Raw genomic sequence first — 9,331 nt, 5'->3', positions numbered from 1 at the left:
ACAGTCTGCCACTGTGCAACCAGAATATCAGCATCTTTATTGCAGTGTTTAGAGCACCACCATAAATTATTTTTGACATGTGCAAGCCAAATTTCCAGCTTTTTAACTTTATTGCACACAAAACCTTTTTGGCCAACGTATTTAACAACATGGCATATATCAAACTGCTGCAAAATTAGTATTTTTCCTATATAATTTTTCTTATCCCATGTGACGATCCACACGTTTATATTTTCTGCTAGTAAGTTTTCTTTTTTGAAGGCAATCTCTTCACGGCAAACATAGGTGATTGGTAGAATCATTTGTTGCACATTAAAGAGGACCTGTCACCACCCCAGACTTCCCAAACTGAACATACCGGCATGTAGGCGCTAGTATCCTGATTCTGGGGCACTTGGAATTTTCCTTCTAGCCCCCTCCGTTCCCGAGATATGCCCCCCAGGTCTGTATCATCAGAAAGGAGGAGCTGCAGCACGGGTGGGGGGGTGTGAGTCGGATGGTGTCAGCTAAGAGACTCCTTTGCATTCTGGTGAGGGCGCGCTGAGCAGCGGCTGCGCGCTCCCGGCATCATGTGTCTGCAGTGCCGAGTGCGCGCAGCCGCTTGTCCCTGGCAGCACACGGAATACAGTGTGATCTCGCGAGTTTGAGAAGTCTGGGGTGGTGACAGGTCCTCTTTAATACCGATGACTAGTATTTCACTTCCATCACTGTATATGGGCAGTACTTTGCACAAAAGCCTGGACTGTCTGCCTGGCCATCACCTATCGGACAGATTTCTCAAGCTCTCAATAACTTTGTATTTAATCCAATGATGTTGTATGGCTGGGAAAAGAAATCTTCTTTGATATCTGTAATATGTAGAATTAGATATCATCCAAACATTTAAATCATAATTTAAAAATAACTCACTTAAACAAAAAAAAACTATTACCCACCTACAATAACTGCATCGGCTAGGACAACATTACCAATAGGAAAGAGGTTGGTAGTCGACCACAATGTTAATTTATGAGCATTTGTGCAGTGAACGTCAATAATAAACATAGAACCAACTTTTAAAAAATGTGCATATGTGAGACTAGAACTACACGATTTTGTATACTGGCATGGAACCAATTATTATAATTTGTGCACACTACCTTTAGAGGTTATGAATTTTGGTTTATTGGCAGGTAAATTATAAACAATTTCCCCAAAATTTGAATCATCCTCCAAATCTTCATCAACAGATGAAGATTTCCTGACAATCTTTGTCTTATATCTCAGAGTCTTCTATATAATCATATTACGGATCCTGCTGCATAAATCAGTATCTTCCGAAATGGAAAAAAAATTGAAATACTCCTGCTTTTTTTTGGTAATAATGCATTTAAGATATTATACATGCAAGCTTTTGATATGCCTTTTTGAGGCATTGTTTGTGCTGATGCATCCTTTTTGCCAAAGTGGCACGACATACTTCTGTCTTTATATGAATGCCCAGCAATGCCTTTTATATGTCCAACTTTTAGACGAGTGCTTGGGTTTTAATAGTCTTTTTTTTGCAACCAGCCTCATCTTATTCAGGTGATTTGGTACATTCATGAAAGTTTTGATCCTCTGAAAAATGCTGGGAACAGAGGCGGCACAAATCATTTACATATTGTCATGGATTCCCCCAACTAGCTCTTCAAGATTAGGAAAATGTTGTGGTGCTTGAGAAAGCCAATGTCTGCCTTCTCTTAAGAAAACGGATGCATACTCACGCTTGCTAAATGGATCTTGCTGATCAACGCGGATCTTCCGGTTTATAAACTCACGTATGCTGCTAGAGGTACCCCGGATTGATTCTCTCTGATTTGGGATGTTTGGTTAGATGCCTAGACTGCTTCATATGCAGAGGAAGAATAGCTTCCATACTTGTGTGTGTCTGGATAAATGTGCCCTAGGGAAGAAGTGCCTTTTAGTGGTATTATTCTCACTCAGTGTCTGTATCACGGGTTTATGTTATTATCTTATGCTACTCCTTTTATAGTAATTCTTGATATTTACAATCATAATATGTACTTCCCTGAGCTGGCTGGCACTTTTTGGTTGTTGTTATACTTTTTGAAAATTGAAAATAAAGTCTTTAAAATAAAGCTGCTGGTATGTTGGCCCATTACTCCATGCAGATCTCCTCTAGAGCAGTGATGTTTTTGGGCTGTCACTGAGCAACATGGACTTTCAACTCCTTCCAAAGGTTTTCTATGGGCTTTAGATCTGGAGACTGGCTGGGCCACTCCAGGACCCTGAAATGCTACTTACAAAGCCACTCCTTCATTGCCCTACCGGTCTGTATAGGATCATTGTCATGCTGATTGACCCAGCCACGTTTCATCTTTGATCCCCTTGCTGATGGAAGGAGGTTTGCACTCAAAATCTGACAATATATGGCCCCATTCATTCTTTCATGTACACAGATCAGTCATCCCTTTCACTGTCCTTCAAACACGACAAGTTGTGTTTCTACCCAATGCTTCTAATTTGATATCATCTGCCTGTAAGACATTCTCACATTACTCTTCAGGAACATCCAAATGCTCTGTAGCAAAATTCAGAAGGGCCCGATATGTACTGGTTTAAGCAGGGGTAAAATGCCTGGCACTACACGCCTGGCAGTGTAGTGCATTACTGTAGTGAGCCTTTGTTATATTGGTCCCAGCTTTCTGCAAGTTATTCACTTTTTCTCCCTTTGTGGTTCTGGAATTTTTGCTTATTGTTGTAATCCATGTGATCCTAGTCTTACCCCTTAAGGACGCAGCCATTTTGTAGCTTAAGGCTCAGCCCCATTTTTTGTATTCTGACCTGCGTCTCTTTATATGGTTATAACTTTTGAACACTGTTACTTATCAAAGCGATTCTGAGATCATTGCATTTTCAGGCAGATAGATTTACCACTTAAATAAGTTGCTGAATAACATTTCCTATATATCTACTTTACATTTTTATAATGTATTCAGAATTGACTATTTTGGGAATAAATACAGTTTCGAATGAAATTTTACATATTTAACATCAAAACCCCCTGTATAATCAACCCTTTTTCAAACCTGCACCCCTCAAACTATCAGAAACAGCTTTTAGGAAGATTGTTAACCCCTTGAGATCTGCATAGTAATTGAATCAAAATGAAGGTGAAATTTAGAATGGTCAAATTGTGCAGGTTATACGTTCATTTAGCCACAAAATTTACACATTTCCAAAAGATAAAAAGAGAAAACAATCTTACAATTTGTTCTTCAATTTCTCCCGAGTACATTAAGCCCCAAACATGTGGCGGTTACTTTTTATGGGCGCACGCGAGGCGCAGAAGGGAAGGAGGAACCTGCAGCTGCCAGGATTTTAGTTTCCTCATTGGCCCCTTTTGTAGGCTATAAAATTTTAGCTTTTTCCTTTTTGGGGCCATGTGACGGCATTTTTTTTGGTTATGATTTAGACCTTTTTTGGGTTATATGTCTCTTTATATGTTATGGGGCTTATGGGCATTTGGACATGAACAAGCAATCATCTCATTGCTTGTTCATGATAATATACTGATGTATTGCAGGGTATTAGCAGTGTCAGCCTGTACAGATGCATAGACTGACACTGTGCCTCTAAGATAACGTCACTGACGCCATCTTACTGGCAGGGCCTGAAACTGGTCCGGAGGTCCTGATTGGACCCCAGTGCTGCCATAGCAATGATCGGCTTCCCCCGAAAATTGCGCAGGATCGATTGTGGGCGAAAGACCCCCCAAAGGCAGGTTAAATGCAGGGGTCGCATTTACTTAAGCGATTGGAGCCCATTCCGACTGTGGGTGTTACACCGGGGTGTCTGCTATCAGTCATAGGCGGCACCCCGTGTTTCCCGATGCTGGTTCGGCTCAGATCTTAAGCTGAACTGGCATCAGCTCTGCAGCCGATATATCGGACGTAGAGCACTAAGGGGTTAAACTAACGTATTTCTTTTGTCACTAATTGACGAAACGTATGGAATGCATCCAAATATCATTTATTGGGTGCATTTTTGATTTACATTACAGGATTATGTGTTGAAATTGCTCTTGTGTAGTGGTAACATTTGAGTCAAGTTGTGATACTGGTTGGCGTTTCATGAAATATTTCTTTACCGATAGATTGTGCATAGATCTTTTTAGTCGGACAAAGTGAATCAAATTTATTAAACTGTGGAGTACAAAGTGGATCAACTGACAGCACAAAATTGTGAAAATCCAGGTGTCACAGGGACAATAAAAATATTATCTGGAGTCACAATTATAAAATAAACTTGTTTCAACAAATTCAACTTAAGAACAAACCTTAAGAACCCATCCTGTATGTAACATGGAGACTGCCTGTAACCTTGTATTTCATGCTAGTAACTCGGCTCACCACAAGAGGGAGCCTTTATAAGGACCTTGCTATAAGAATAATAAATCTGTCTATTGTTACTAGAGACAACATTTTTGCATAAAAAAGGTGGTTTTGTTTTCTAAAAGAAACCTTTGTGTGTTGTGCTGATCACAGGGGCTAATGATCATGACGTCTTCCTGCAAACACATGTTTATTATATGGTCCATACAATATCATAGAAATCTATAAATCTTAGTACTTGTTTAAAGATGAAGCATATTGGACATGATCCAGCTACCCATCTCCCAGTTAAACCAATGTTACTTTCTAAGAGGCATTCAGATTGAGACGTCCAAAAATGTGTCATAATTATTAAGGGGGCACTTGTGATCTGTGGAGGTCATATATTAAGACTGATGTATTAATAATAGTCTTAGTGCCTTCAATAAATTATGGTTTATGACGCCCCTGCTTTTGCAGAGGAAGTTACAATTGCCCTACTCTATAAGATACATGTCATTAGCACCTGGTCCATAGACCAACTGCTCCCACCCCATCTGTGATTCCCATGTCTCAGTAATAGAAGTGTAAATTGGTTTCCTCTGTCCCTTCATGAGAATATTAATTGTCCCAGATGTCATGACTCAAGGCAAATATTTTAATTTCTGGTCAACATATTTGTGATCAGCATGATATGCTCCTGGGATGTCGAGCACTAAGGATTTCGTAGTAAGTGAGCCAAGATAATGGACATTTGACCATTGAGCCAACATTTTATAATGGTGTCTGAGATTGTTGGATTTGTTAATTCATGCTGGGAAATGTGGTGGGCAGATCTTCTCAGGAGACCCTTCGGAGAAGATATGACATAAATTAGGAAATCTATCCCCAACTTTACACCTTGTTTCAGGAGTAACCACACCCCTCTCATATGACCAAGGGGGCGGATTAGGTGGTTAGTTAAAAGTTAACATGCCACCATTCAATTGGGGTCAGTCCATGGAGATGCATTAGGTTTGCAGGGCGGTCCAAGCTTTTCATTGAGGTATTCAATAAGAATCTCTATGCCAATCCAATTCATAGGAGGAGGTCTGTTTTGTTGTTGTAGTGTTAGGGATTTTGATGCGTTTGTTTTCCCGGGTGTTTTTTGATTAGGTGTGCTATGTTCTAGGCGAGTAGGAATTAGCATAAGTACTCCATTTTGTGTAAGTGGGCGGAGCTTAAGGGCTGATGTCACGAAATGGGACGTATCATATGCAATGGCAGTTAGATGTATTATGCATACAATATACCATCTAAATCCTGCGTGATAAACCAGGGACACTGGTTTTTAAAATCAACTTTAAAAATGATGCCAATAAGTTTGAGGGGCTACCCTAACCCCTTTGTGATCTGGCTTTACAGACTGTTACTCTGTTTCACCCTACCCTCGGCACTTGTGCAGTGAGCACTTTCTGCAGGGGGGAGGGTGAAAGGGGTTAGGTCAGCTCCTCAGGCTCATTATCATAATTGTAATAGTTGATGTTACAGGAAGGGAGGCCATGGATAACAAATATAAGAAGATTATCACAGTCATAGTGCCTGGATTTAGGAGTAAGTGACCCTGGTTTTGAAATCATCTTCTTGTGTGTAGACAGAAGCCTCTAATTGACCTTTCAATTTTTGTGATGCATTTATTGAGCTGCGGCCATGATAACGTCTACATTTCTCTATTACTGCAACCGAGAAATTTCTTTATTTAGTTTCCATTAAAAAAGCGCACATAACCTGTGCATAATGGGTGTAGGTTGCAATGGCAAGGACCTACGCGTTTCAGCTCGGCGGAGCCTTAGTCATGGTATGAACATCGAGATAAAAACAACAAATTTTAACCATGCCAAACACCTGAACAATTAGATTTAACCACGTCATTTCCTGGTTTGCCACCAGCGATCTAATCTATTTCAGGAACAAAACCCAATATAATAGAATTAACATCTGTAAGTTCATAGCACAATGAAAAGAGACAGAGTATGCATATACAACTTATGTATCAGTAAATATAAGAAAGGTCATTTTTCGAGTTCATCCCGTGTGGATACCTTGCATTGAGGGAAAGAATCCAAAACGCCTCTCTTCTTAGGAGGAGTTTTCTCCAGTTGCCGCCTCTGGGTGGTTTGTTAACCTGTTCAATGCCCACAAAGCGAAAACTGGAGAGATCTTTATTGTGTATATCAATGAAATGTTTGGCGGCTCCTGATGCATGGGAGTCGCCGTTTTTAATACTATTGAGATGTTGCGAGATCCTGGTTTTTAATTTTTGTATTGTACAGCCGACATAAACCATCGAGCAACACGTGCATTGGATGGTATACACTACATATTGTGTGTCACAGTTGATGAATGTTTTTATCTTTCTATTTATTTTATCATCAATTTTAAATTCTAGCGTCCTGTTGACCGCATATATACATACCCCACATCTATTTCCTCCGCATCTATAGAAACCCGTCACAGACAACCAACTTTTATTTTTAACCTTTGTGTTGAATGTGCTGGGAGATAGAATATTGCCCAGAGTTTTCCCTCGTTTGGCAACACTCCTATGTCCGGTCTTCATAACCTCGCACAGTACGGTGTCCTGATTTAAAACCGGAATGTATTTATGGATAATATTTTTAATTTTATTAAATTGTGTACTGTAAGGGGTACTGAAAGTGGGAATGTAACTTGTAGTTTGATTGGTCATAGGGGTATTCTTTCTTTTTATAAGTTCTTTCCTATTAACATGTGAAGCTTTTTCCTTGGCACTTTTTAATATAGATGTGGAGAACGAATTCACTGACCTAATGTTTCATGAACAAAATGCTTTGATAAATTTACATGAGCTCAGTGACTTCAAAGACCTGCCCCGTGTAGATTCCTCCAATGTTAAGTATGACATAACTAATGATGAATTTTATCCGATCAAATCTAGAGTACCTGCATTGGACCTCTTTCAAACCTTAGTTGAGAAAGAGTTACACCAATTGAATAATTCAGTCCATTCCACAGACCAGTCCCAACGTAACCTTAGCAACAAACAATTTAAAGCCATACAAACCATTAAAAGAAATCCCCATCTGGTGATCCGTAAATCGGATAAAGGAGGTTCGGTGGTAGTTATGGACTCAGGTTTATATGTCCATTTGGCCGAAAATATCTTACATGACCCTGATACCTATATCAAACTTCCTTCAGACCCTACACCCTCTGTCAAAAATATTTTAAATCAACTAATCAATGATGGTAGATCCTTAGGTGTTTTGGATAAGAGAACAGCGAATTTTCTAAATATTGACAACCCCAACATGCCCATATTTCATGGTCTTCCCAAAACCCATAAGAACACTTTTCCCCCTCCACTCCGTCCAATCATCTCAGGCATTGGGTCCCTCAATGAGCGGCTCAGTGCCTGGGTTGATTCACATCTACAACCGTTGGTCATTAGAACCCCAGGTTTCCTTAGGGACAGTTCAGATGTGTTACGGTTTTTTGAAAATTTTGAATGGGACAATTCTTTTTTATTTGGTACATGCGATGTAGTCAGTCTTTATTCTTGTATTCCCCATGCCATAGCCATCACTGCTGTCGAATACCACCTCGACAAATACAGTCAATTTGACGTTGACTTAAAAATATATCTACTTTCCTGTATTGAATATTTATTAAAGAATAATTTTTTTATGTTCAACGGTGATTATTTTTTACAAATTTGCGGTGCCCCAATGGGCTCAAAATTTTCCCCATCATTAGCCATATTGTTTGTGGCATGGTGGGAAGAAACATACATTTTTTCGTGTCACAATCCATTTTTACATAATATTATTTTTTATGGTAGATATGTGGACGACATATTGATGGTATGGCAGGGTAAAGAAAAAGAATTTCAGAGTTTTGTGTCATTCATCAATGATAATGACATCAATTTAAGATTCACATCAGAACAACCGTCCACTAATATACACTTTCTAGATATCAACCTCAAAGCTTCATTGGGTTGCAAATCAGTTATAACCACCATGTTTACTAAACCTCTGGCCGGGAATTCCATCCTATCGGCATCCAGCAGTCACCCCTCACATACTGTTAACGCAATTCCCTATGGAGAATTTTTACGAGCGAAACGCATTTGTTCCAATGACATGGAGTTTTCTGTACAGTCCTTAGCCATTGAAAACAAGTTAAAGAGAAGGGGATACTCCACATCTATATTAAAAAGTGCCAAGGAAAAAGCTTCACATGTTAATAGGAAAGAACTTATAAAAAGAAAGAATACCCCTATGACCAATCAAACTACAAGTTACATTCCCACTTTCAGTACCCCTTACAGTACACAATTTAATAAAATTAAAAATATTATCCATAAATACATTCCGGTTTTAAATCAGGACACCGTACTGTGCGAGGTTATGAAGACCGGACATAGGAGTGTTGCCAAACGAGGGAAAACTCTGGGCAATATTCTATCTCCCAGCACATTCAACACAAAGGTTAAAAATAAAAGTTGGTTGTCTGTGACGGGTTTCTATAGATGCGGAGGAAATAGATGTGGGGTATGTATATATGCGGTCAACAGGACGCTAGAATTTAAAATTGATGATAAAATAAATAGAAAGATAAAAACATTCATCAACTGTGACACACAATATGTAGTGTATACCATCCAATGCACGTGTTGCTCGATGGTTTATGTCGGCTGTACAATACAAAAATTAAAAACCAGGATCTCGCAACATCTCAATAGTATTAAAAACGGCGACTCCCATGCATCAGGAGCCGCCAAACATTTCATTGATATACACAATAAAGATCTCTCCAGTTTTCGCTTTGTGGGCATTGAACAGGTTAACAAACCACCCAGAGGCGGCAACTGGAGAAAACTCCTCCTAAGAAGAGAGGCGTTTTGGATTCTTTCCCTCAATGCAAGGTATCCACACGGGATGAACTCGAAAAAT

The 9,331-nt window shown here is 39.4% G+C and overlaps 1 long non-coding RNA gene across 1 annotated transcript in view; it reads left to right on the top strand.

Annotated features, from left to right (window-relative positions):
* Window positions 1-9,281: 9,281 nt before the first annotated feature.
* LOC140117439 (uncharacterized) overlaps window positions 9,282-9,331 on the top strand; it is a 36,503-nt gene continuing 36,453 nt past the window's right edge. The window contains exon 1 of the long non-coding RNA XR_011853020.1: window positions 9,282-9,303. This is a non-coding gene — a long non-coding RNA (uncharacterized lncRNA). The remainder of the gene's footprint in view (window positions 9,304-9,331) is intronic.

The sequence above is a fragment of the Engystomops pustulosus genome, chromosome 2 (genome assembly GCF_040894005.1).
Source record: "Engystomops pustulosus chromosome 2, aEngPut4.maternal, whole genome shotgun sequence".
NCBI lineage: Eukaryota > Metazoa > Chordata > Amphibia > Anura > Leptodactylidae > Engystomops > Engystomops pustulosus.
This window is presented reverse-complemented; position numbering and strand designations above follow the sequence as displayed.